The sequence below is a fragment of the Aptenodytes patagonicus genome, chromosome 3 (assembly GCF_965638725.1).
Source record: "Aptenodytes patagonicus chromosome 3, bAptPat1.pri.cur, whole genome shotgun sequence".
Lineage (NCBI taxonomy): Eukaryota > Metazoa > Chordata > Aves > Sphenisciformes > Spheniscidae > Aptenodytes > Aptenodytes patagonicus.
The window spans coordinates 125,729,037-125,740,262 of record NC_134951.1 but is presented as its reverse complement, the minus strand read 5'-3'; positions in this window follow the sequence as shown (position 1 = coordinate 125,740,262).

The following is an 11,226-nucleotide window of genomic DNA, read 5'->3' as shown; positions in this document are numbered from 1 at the left end:
GAGCTGGCTCAGTGTAGTTCATGGAATGGCCACTGTTGTGACACACACATGTCCTTTTTCTTTGTAAAGGTCCGGCTTTATAAGGCTATTTTTCACCCCAACATAAAACTTCTTCCTGGAAGATAGAAGTGTTACCCTTTCTACTAAAAGGGTATTAAATATAAAGATATGAAGATAGCATTCAGAAATCTAAGACACCAGTGTTCTTGGTTGTCTTTAGAGGCAACAGAAAGTACCGAATTTACGACCAGCACTGCTACTGTCTAGCTTACTGCTGTCATGTTCTCTCTCATACACTTACAAGAGTGCCCAAACCTTTCTCCTCACTGAGGATGTACTCCCCAACTGCAGTGTTGCAAAGCTGTTATCAGGACCTTTAGATATTTTTGGCAAACTTGAAAAACATTCAGCGATTTTGTGAATGCGGGTTCTTGTATTAAGAGCTACATCCACAGCTAATCCAAATCAGTGCTTGCCCCCACAACAGCGAAGCCAACAGATATTGTCCCTACCATTAAAATGAGGTTTTTGGGTGGGAAGGAACTGGTGTCTTAGAAGTGACCTGACCAGGCTGTGGTAATTTAGTGTGAAGAAAAGGTACTGAAAGTTCATTATAGGAAGTGTGTAATGTCAAGATTTGTGTGACAGGACCAGGCCAAACCAGCCTGCGTTCTGCTGAGAGACTCCACCTCTTGAGTTCTGTTGATTATCTCTGCAAAATGGTTGGCAGCAGAGAAGTGAGCCCAATTTGGAGCTTCAAAAAAGGCAGTAACAGGTGATAAGTTTTGGGTAAGCAGAGGCTGGAAATACTGGGAATGTTTAGCTTCGAGAAAAGAAGTGGGAGGGAATGCCATAAAATATATCTAAAGAAGCAACAAGTGTGGAGAAGCAAACAGAAACCTCCTATCTATTCTTTCACGGGATACAAGAACATTCAGACTACAGAAAAAAAGAGAAAGCAGCACACAGATATTAAATACTCTACAATGTGCAAATAGCCTGCAGAACCCTCTAGCCCAATTATCCGTGGAAACTTAAAAAAAAAAATTACGTAGATTGTGAGGAGAGTCTAGTTAGCTAACACATAAGGGATAAAAATCCCTTGTGTTTCAGGACCTCAGCTAATTACTGTTGGCACACGACAGAGGAAGTTTTCTAGCAATGCAGTTCACTCCCTGGTTGTCCAGTGTGGTGATGTGTGTGTCCCTTAGGAGAGAAGATGACACTGGCCTAGACAAACATGGTAAATTAAATCAGCTTCTGGTTTGATAGTACCCATTCTTCAGATTTATTTTAACATTGTGAGACTTCAAGAGCTGTCTGGCTCAAGAGTACAGCTACTTTTGAAAATTTGTTTTCAAACATACTATTCTTCTTTTAACTGCAAGTCTTGAACTCCGGAATCTGAGCTTCAAACTGGGTTCTTTCCTTCTGGTTCATCTTTCTTGTAATAAGAACCAAGTTTTGCCCTTGTTGATGTGATACAGCATTTCCATGTCTGGATTTGCCTTGGTACGAGGAGAGCAGAGTGGAAGATTGCTGGGGAAAGCCTACGCAGTCACGTTGTTAAAGACACCACCACTGCCTGCATGACACTGTGTGCAGCAATCCCTTTTTAACTCTGGCTGCACATCCAAATATAAATGTGGTATTTAGTAGATAACCAAGACAAATGCAAAGCAACTAGATATATCTAGTGAGATACTATTCTCAAATACCACTGCTGAACATATTATTTGTATGAATGTGGTGGTGCATGAGTAGTTTATGACAAGTCACTTACATTGAGAAAGATATCCTGATAAGTTTAGCATTTTAGTAGTTTGGTATAAAGAAAGACTTTACAGGCAAATGAGATACCATTTCAAATATCAGCTGTCCTGGAATCCTTAATATCAGCATATCATCTTTGCCTGTCAGCATAAAACTGCTGGCTGCAGATGACTGTAAATAACAAAAATAATAGTGTTAAAGTTAGTCATAGGAGGCAGTGCAGGCAAGGAGCAGGATGCCCACGAACAGTCGCAAGTAAAACTGCATCTCTAAAAGAAGGAGAGGCATGGCATCAATTTGCTAAACAGTAGCCAGCAAAATAAAATCAAGCAGCACAGTCAGAAACTCCTAACTCATGCCGTAAGGTAGAACTGTGTTTCTGGCAGAGTTATGTCACGGAGATTAGCTAGGAGAGTTCTCTGCTGTTAGAGCCAGTTGCTCAGCTCTCCCCTCTGGAAGTACTCCTCGCTCGGGTGACTACTAATGCTAACCGCGTTAGGGTATGGACCGTTTTCTGCTGGCTGTGTTCATTGGGGTAACTGTAAGCAAACTGACAAGAGCTTGAATGCAAAGGGAACAAGCTAACCTGGCCAGCAGAAGGGGCCACGTCCTGCATCAGTTTAGATCACATTGTAGGATTAGGCTTGTTGGCAAGTAGCCTCCAAAAAGGTTGTTCTGAGAAGAGAGCACTGAGAGGAGGCCATTTTCTGTTCCCACAGGAAATCCTTAGGAGTGTCTCTGTGTGCTTTTTCATCACAGCCAAAATGGGCTGCAGACTCTCGCAGTCTTCACATGTTGTCCCACAAAATGAGAAGGGGAAGGCTCGTGCCTCAGCTGTACACAGCACGATGACTGACTAGAAAGAACTATTTGTGCTCCTTCAGCCTGCTGGCTTCTCCGTAGCAGGCTGCCCAAAGAGTCGGCAGACTTGTCTCAAGCTACCACTCCATCTCTCATCCAGCCCTCAGCCTGGGACTGGCTTTCTGCAGGAGCACAGCGCAAAATGACGGAAGAGGCGAGACAAAGCGTCGTCACACACAACACAAGGCTAGCCACTCAATTGCATGCAGTTGCAAAGACAGCTCATTTTGTGCAAGAGAAGAAACATTTACCAAACATACATGAGGGACATTACACAGGACTCCCTGTCCCAGGGATTTCTGTCCCCACCCCCAATTGTTTTTCTCAGGCTAGCTTGGTTAGTGCTTTTTACTGCTGTTATGGGGCTATGGTATTGTTTAGGGCTTTCAAAGTCCGTCTCAGCATTAAGGTCTTATCAACTGAGTGGCCTCCGTGCTGTCTGTTGAGGGTATCAAATGATAAATGGTGTCACTATTATACGTCTGAGCCTTCCCTACAGTCCTGTATTCATTTTAATGAGAGAAAGGCAGTGGTATTTGTGTGTTTGTTTACATATTGAAAAAATAACTACCTTGAGGCATATTCAGAGAACTGAGTACAATAAGCACCTAACACTGACTCCAACAGTGTTTTGATATCTAACACCCAATCAAAAAATGCAGTGCTCAGAAAACCTTTTTGCGTGAATAGTCCATTCGTTCAGGTCCCAGTGGCATAGAGGCAGGTGTCAGAGCAAACTGAGGGGTTGGGCTGGAGTCAAGAAGCACCTTTCAAGATTGTCTTCCTCAAGTGTGGTGATGAGTAGGTGTTTAGAGACTCCCCACTTGTACACCAGAAGCGGAGTAGAAGAGTCTGTTGCGTGAAGCAGTGATAGCAGTGTAGGAAGTTTTTAGGGATGTGAAAGCAGATGGCACAAGGGGAGTCGAGGGATAAAGCTCCAGAGCTCAAAATTGACATCAGCAGAAGGAAGGGTATTGAGTGAAGAGCTGGGAGCAAGCTCTGGGGGAGGGAAAGAGTCTGTGCTAATGGACTGGTCATGGAAAAGCTGAGTGATACTCAATGGACAGTGTTAAAGGGTACCAACTGGTAGTCAGAGACCTCAGTAATAGAGAGCAAAACACCACTCTCCCAAGTGAGAGAGCCTTCTGGAAAGCTGAATCAGCTGCACGTCAGAAAGTGTACCGAGAACAAGGAAATTTGCAGGTGGGAGTTCAAACAGATTATGGCTGTGACTCAATCTCTTGAGACAGGTAGCACAAGAGAAAAATAAATCAAAAGGGGGAAACCAGTGCAGAAAAATGAAGCAGGCAAAAGGCAGCAACTCTGAAAGGAAAAGGAATTATGAACTCCGCACATCTACACGACCTAAGACTAGGCGAGTTGTATGCTAGTTGTGGTTCAGTCAGGCTGTCATCTAGCCTTAGTCACCCTTTGCTATTTGCCTTTAAAGTTCAAGACACTTGTGAGATCTTCAAGTATGGCTTCAAACTAATGCGGGTGCCTCAGGCTAGCTGCTGTTGACACCCAAAAGCGCTTCGCATACCACTCCACTGCAGAACATCGGCAATTATATTTCTCATCCCCTGATTTCCAACATGTGCTATTTTAAGTTCACTTGCAAAACACATGAAATAAGTTAGGGCTGGGTATTGCTGTTGTAGATACCATTGGCACACATTTATGTGCTCAGAACTTAGTTCTTTAACTCCAGAGTGTCTTTCAAAGGCTCCTCATTATGCAGGAAGCCTCAGTGCTGAATAACAGACTCAAAATTCATCAAATACTACAGGACACAATAGTAACTGCACCAAGAGATACTTGACGGAAAAGACCTCAGTGAATGATCAACTGCTTCAGGCCTATATTGAACTGATTTTATTTTCTAGGTTTTTTTTAAAAAACACCTCACCATTGAGCTCCTTTCTTCTCACACATGGGGACAGCTGGATTCATGCACACCTAATTCCCCATTTCATCTACGCACCCCACCCCGGCAACCCACACATTTCTACCCAAAATGCAAACATGCACAATGTGTCCCTTTGTGCAGTTCCTCTGTCCCTGAGACTTCTCTAAGCCACTATATAGTTTCACCAGCTTGCCTCTACTATCGCTGTTAATCTAGGAGGAAGACACGATCAGGGTCATCTTATGCTAAGCAAACAGTACAAGTCATCACTTTGACATGACGACCTTAATACAGCTTCAGTAAAGGCCACAAAATACATTTGACAAGAAGTCCTCTCACCTCTGTCCTCAGATTATCTTACAGGCTTCCTACATCCAGTACATGTATTTTTTCCTCAGTTTACCCTATGTTTCATGAAATACATCTTTACAAACTGAAATATAAGAACATGCTTTTTCTCCCCATTTTTAATGCATTTGCCATTCACAGTTGGGTTTTTTTGGAAGGCAAATTGCAACACAAATACTGTTCTAGTCACAGCAATCAATGCTCTTATGCTAATGCAAAACAGGCGATACAAAGTGGAATTCTTGAGCTGCTGTAAGCGCAGTGGAGGTAATAAATATGGTTACAGCTTAGGACCTTTGAATGGCTCCTGAATAGCCCAGCTTATCAATCTTTTGAGATTGAACCCCAGGAAATTTAATTTAGCCTTACTACTGCTGCCACAAATCCCTTGCCCTAGCTCCAAGGAACATCTCATTTGTAATAACAACTCAGGGGAGAGTTCCAGCAAGAGGAATTCAATTGGCTTTAAAGGGCTGGAGGAAGGAGGATTTCCTCATCCCCCAGTAAGGACTCCACTTCCCCCTCTTCCACCCAAGTGAACTTGACTGGGACAAGGCTAAGTCATGGTACATTGTCATTATAAGCCTTGGAGACCCCCCTGGAAGGAAGAAAAAAAAAAAGAAATAGTAAAATAAAACAACAGAGTATTGCTGAGTGCTATCTTACTGAAAGGGCGGGGTAAGTCCTCTCCTGTACCAGCAGTGCTTGTCCAACCCAACAGCTCTTCTCCTGAAGCACAGGGCTGGCAGGGAAGCCGAACACTATGGAGCTGCTACATCTGCCCGATGACTACAGCCTATGACATGCTGCTTGCAGGAGAAATGGAGCCCAGGTGCCCCAAAAGGAAAAGATGGGAGAGCTGTAGAAAGGTAAAGAGCAGACTGTAAGAATGGGAACCTGCTAATTTTGCACAATCCAGCTCCTACCTGGTGACTAAAGAAGACAAAAGAAGCCTAGCACATCACAGGGAACTGCTGTTGAGCTGTACAACCATTACAGAGGGACAGCCAGAAACATTCACATGAGCCAAAAGTAGCTTCAAATTGCCTATTAATGCTGAATGTCTGTCAGCAGTTATTATCTGATGGGCCAGAGTGACCTGGCATCTACTAAAGAGAAAAAGAAGAAATCAAATATAACCATTACTTAAAAGAAATAGCTAAAGAATCATTTCATCATGACTTTCATCCCCTCGTGCCTTTTAGCCCCCCTTCACCACAATACCTTATTCCTCCCGATGCTCCCAGTAGCACTCCCCTCAGAGCTTGCTAGGGCTGCTTGTCCCCTTACTTCCCCCACCCCTTTCCCCTGTCCCAGCCAAGGGGATGGCATTTATAAAGGTGCAGGGCCCTCCCTCTCCCAGCTGACTTGAATTGGCTGTTAACCGCCAAGAGCTGGGCTTTTCCCTTACCAGCCTGACAGTTCAACGCTTTCTTGTAGTCGCTCCGTGACTCTTAAAGCCTACGTGGGCGAACAGATCTTAATTTCTCAGTAAACAAGGAATATCTGCCTTCTGACAGTCAAACCTCTGCGTACTGAAAGGTACCATCTGCATTCGAAATGCTGGTTTGCATCTTTTTAAAAATGAATTTGCTGAGGCCAGGCTCCTAACCTTGTGCAGTGCGCTTTCGGTGAACAACTGTGGGAGGGAACTTTTCCTGAATATAAAAAATATTCAGCGAAAATGAATTTCAGAGATGCGTGTTGCTTTGCTTACAGAAACCAATTTTAAAATGAGCCGTGAGCATTCACAGCAAGATCTGCTGGGGGAACATTGAAAAATGTTGAAATATTTTCCTCTTAAATAAAATTTTGATGAAGCTTGTAATCAAAACTCCAAAACTGACCATTTTGCTTCAAGCTCCAGATAGGATTGTAAATTAAAAAAAGAAAAGAAAAGAAACTCCATCCTTAATGTCAGACTTTTCAGAATTGCCATTAATAGTTTTCACTAAAATAAATAACAAAAAAATCCGTGGGCTTTGGACAGTTCTGTTTACTTGACTTTATTTGCGCGCTTATCCAGTCAGGAAGACAAACAATTTCTCATGACACGTCTGACCCCTCACCATCCAACGCCTCAGTTGCAAAGCTGAATGTTAACTACTGACTGTTTGCAGGGAGTGTTTGCAGCAGTCTCGGGTGCTCGGGAGAGGTCGGGTCGCTCCAAGCGATGACTGAGCCCTCGGCAGAAGGGTGAGTTTGTGTGTAATGCCGCACTGATGAGGTCTGTTGGTTTTGGTCCTGGTGCTAGCTGGGGAGCCTTGGTGTACAATTACACCGTTGACATGTGCTGGAAGAGGTGTAAAGCAAGATCCTTGCTAGACTCCTAGAGTTAAAAACCCAACCCCAAACCTTAAAAAAATTTCCTAAGATGTCAGTAAGCACCATTCAACCCCATGTGCCTCCCCGTCTAGCAGAGCAGGTCATTTATCTCGCTTTCTGCACCTTGGGGCCCAGCTTGGTACCATGTACAGAACATGCCTGAGAAACTCTCCAGCACCCCTGTCTTCAGCATATCTTCAGCCGCCGACATTTTCAGTCTGAAACTCAGCTGCAGGAAGAAACTGTGGTAAAGATGGTGCTGAGCCCACTTCTTGTATGGAGGTCCATATCTAGGGACTGCTTGTGAAACTCGCATTAAAGAGGCACTAGGAAAAAAAAAAAATCATGCAGGTAAGGATTTGGACCATGCCAGCGTGCAATAGCACCACATCTAATCACTCGACTTTCCTTCACGTTTCGACGGGCTGCCCGTTCCCTCCCCACATAAAGTATGTTCTTGTCTAATCAGGACCAGTGCAAAGGCCTCCTGGTGAACATGGGAGGAGGAGGAAGGATGCTACCCTGGTATACGCCGTCACAGCACAGCGAGGCAAGAAACACCCTGCTCCTTCCTTTTGTAGTAAAAAATGCTTCATAATTTAAAAAGGCTTACATTACAGCTGCTGAGACATCAGTACTTTTTCACCGGGTTTTCTGCCTGGGGTACTGACAACAGTCAAATATTTTGCTGGAAGAAATAAACTAAGCCAAAACCATAAAGCACAAGTGAAAGGCACAATTGAAAGTCACATCTGAACAGGCAAGACACCGTGCAAAGCAGTCAGCAGCCCGGTGGATAATTTAGGCTGTTGAACCCTTCAACATATATAATAATAACGCCTAATATATACCTGCAAGTCCTCAGCAGACAGCTTTGCTTCAGTGAGAGGGGTTCGCTCCAAAGAAAAGCAAATGTTGGTGCCTTCCTTCCGCTGGAACTTCTGATAATCACAAGTTATAATTATTTAAGTTAATAGTAATAATTGCAATGCGACACAAAAAACTGGATCCCTAGTAATCCTGTTTTGGGGAGCCACAGTCCAGCAGGTAGCTTTCCCAGCTGTAAAGCTGAATTACTTTATGAGGAAATCCCCCGTGTTTGCAGTAGCAGGCAGCTAGCGGAGCGGAGCTGGGGGCAATCTCTACCCAGCCCCTTCATTTTGGTTTCTGGTAAAATTGGACCGTTTTGCTGGGCGATGCCCCCAGAAAGCGATGCGCAGAGTCTACTTGGCCACAGCAGCCTGAGAAATGGGATGATGGCAACGTGCTTTGGCACTCACTGTTGCTACGTGTTTAACCCTGCTGTGAAAATTTGGCCCTCAATTGCAAATTTGCCCAAGATCAAACTAAGGAGGCAACGTAAAGCTTCCTGGCACCATCTCGGTCAGGCGTTTGCTGCCGATGTTGATCCCTGGCTGGGCAGGAGAGCACAGGGCCAGGGTTTGGCAGGAACCTGGTGCGTGAGTGGGCTCACACCGTCCCTTTGCTGGTTTTTTAACCCGCAGGCTTTAATCATGGAGGGGGAGGCATGGAAAGAGCGAGGGGTGCGGAGAGAAAGCCGCTGGTAATGTCAGAGGCAGGAAGAGAAGTCTGCTGGCGTAAGGGAAGCAAAGGTCTGCTCCTGGGGGCTGGGGGCACAGTGGCGGCTGTGGCAGAAGGAGGGAAAGGGGCAGCCTGCCGACACACCATGAATAAAAAGTTGCTGTCGGGGGAAAGGTCCCTCCACGAGGCTTTTGCCTTGGCTGGGCAAGAGGGACCAAGCATTTTGCATGCTCTGTTTTCTTCGCAGCCCAGAGCAAGACCTGGGGCTCAGATGTCATTCTGAACTGCTTTTCGCCTTCCTTGCTAATATTTAACCACTATATTTTCCTTCTGCCAGCCAGCTGACAGGAGTGAGATCCTGGTGCTCAGCATAGGCCAGAAGGACAGAAATACATTTGCATTCCTTCAAAGTGCATCAGCGGTGCAGGGGCGAGCCCTCGCCGGTGCTTCTCGGCTGGCGAGGGACCAGGGGGACGCACACGCACCTCTGCCCCCACCTAGCACATGCAGGTTGCTCATGAGAATATATAGGAGGAAAATTTTTCTCCCCCTTTCCGGCCACTGCTGCAGGATTTTCATAGCAATGTTTTCTTCCAATCTCTGCTGCCCTCTGCTGATACAAAGCCAAGGCAGAGAGCAGAGCCCTTGCGATGAGCCAAAGCCTCCGGTTTTTGCTGCAAAAGCTCACCCTCATCCTCATTAAAACACCAGCATAGCCACAGCCTGTGGTTTCCTCTTCTTTGTCCCCAAGACAAACCCTGAAGCCATAAGGCCTGTCACTCGGGGAAAGATTTCTTGTTTAATCACACCACAATGATTTAGGAGGAGTTAGTTCGTCCTCATTACCTCACATCAGGTAAATACTGGTTTAATCCATTTACAGACTTCAACATTAAAAAAAAAGAAAAAAAGAAAAAAAAAAAGGGTTAGATGAGGGTTAAAGGCTCTGGCTTGAAACTGGATCCCTACACTTTAGATTTTCCACTTGAATGTCTCCCTGCACCAGAAGTCATGCTGGGAAACTTAGCCCTGACCCATCCACTGCTGCTTACAACCCCACGTTTAGATCAGGCATCTGTTTCCCATCAGTAACCCAAGGAAGAGACTGCCTCTTGCAGGGGCTCAGCCAGACCCTGTGCGGGGCTCTGGGGGAAAAGCGGAGGGGGGGATAGTCTCTAATCCCTGCCTAATGTGCTTTTTAAATAAGTTAAGACAAAAGCTGCCTTTTTTATTGAGATAAATGCCGTGACAAGCGAGCAGGAGCAGAGTCAGACTGCTGCATGAATACAACGGGCATCATTTTTTCCCAAGGTCCGCTGTTCCCATCACCTGCTGCAAAACAGATCTTTAAACCATGCATAGACTGCTCTACTACCCCTGCATGTGCAGAGACCAGTTTAGAGGAGACAAAACCCATTAGGCTCCTGGCTGAAGAGGCAGACCTTGAGCCCTGTGTTGAACCTGCTCCTCCAGTGCTGCTCAGCATCATCCTGGCCGGCCTCCACGGCCCAGTGCTGCTCAGCAGGGCCCAGAGGGAAATGCTTCCCTAAAGCACCCACCAGAGAGCCGAAAATTGCCAGCAGACTATTCCCACGCTGATTCGCTTGGTCACGGGAGGGAGGCAATGTAGCCCTGTAGATAACACAGTGACCCAGAAATCCAGACCCTTTTTTCTCTCCTGCATCTCTAGGAACGATCGCTTCATTCCTTGATGCTTGAATTTCCGCCTCCGCAAAGGGAGGGCATCATTTCCACCGTAAAGCAGCTTGAGAGCTGTTGGTAATAAGATTTACGAGTATTGAGGAGTTATTTAGTACAGCTTTTAGGTCCTGCTCCATTGATTTTGCTTCACAGACTCTGTGGCTCCTGCCGCTCTTACTGGTTAACTAACACCGGCCCTTCAGTAGCTTCTGGACGTTGTGTTTCTGGAGGAGGACCTCAGCACTCAGAGCTGCACAGAGAAGAGCATCGGCCACGATCACCAGAGGATTTACAGTCTAAATTAGATCTTCAGTATAAGCTTGTTTCTTTCTTTTTGTACTATCCCCTTGGACTGGTGCTTGCAACCAGTGTTGAAAAACACAACCACCAATGCCATATTTAACTCATGAGATACTCAGGAGGATGAAATATCCTTCTCTGATGAGCTCTGGGAAAAGTAACAGGTGATGGTAGCCCCTAAAGCAGGTCATTCCTCATCAGTCCCGTTGCTTGTATGACTTGCAGCCAGTTCAACACCCCTTGCCGAGCTCTGCTGCCCTGTGCTTCTCTGCTCTGCGGTCCCCAGGGAAGGGCTTATGGGTTGTGCAGTGGAGGGTTTCTCTGAGCTGATGCAAGTTTTGATCCTTAAGAAGGAGTTGTTTTAATCATCTGGGCTGCAGGGCAAAGAGAGGTGTCTTGTTCAGGTTATGGTGTGTGGTTTTAGGTCAGGAGGTGGGTTAATAGCTGGTAAATACACCTTCTGACTC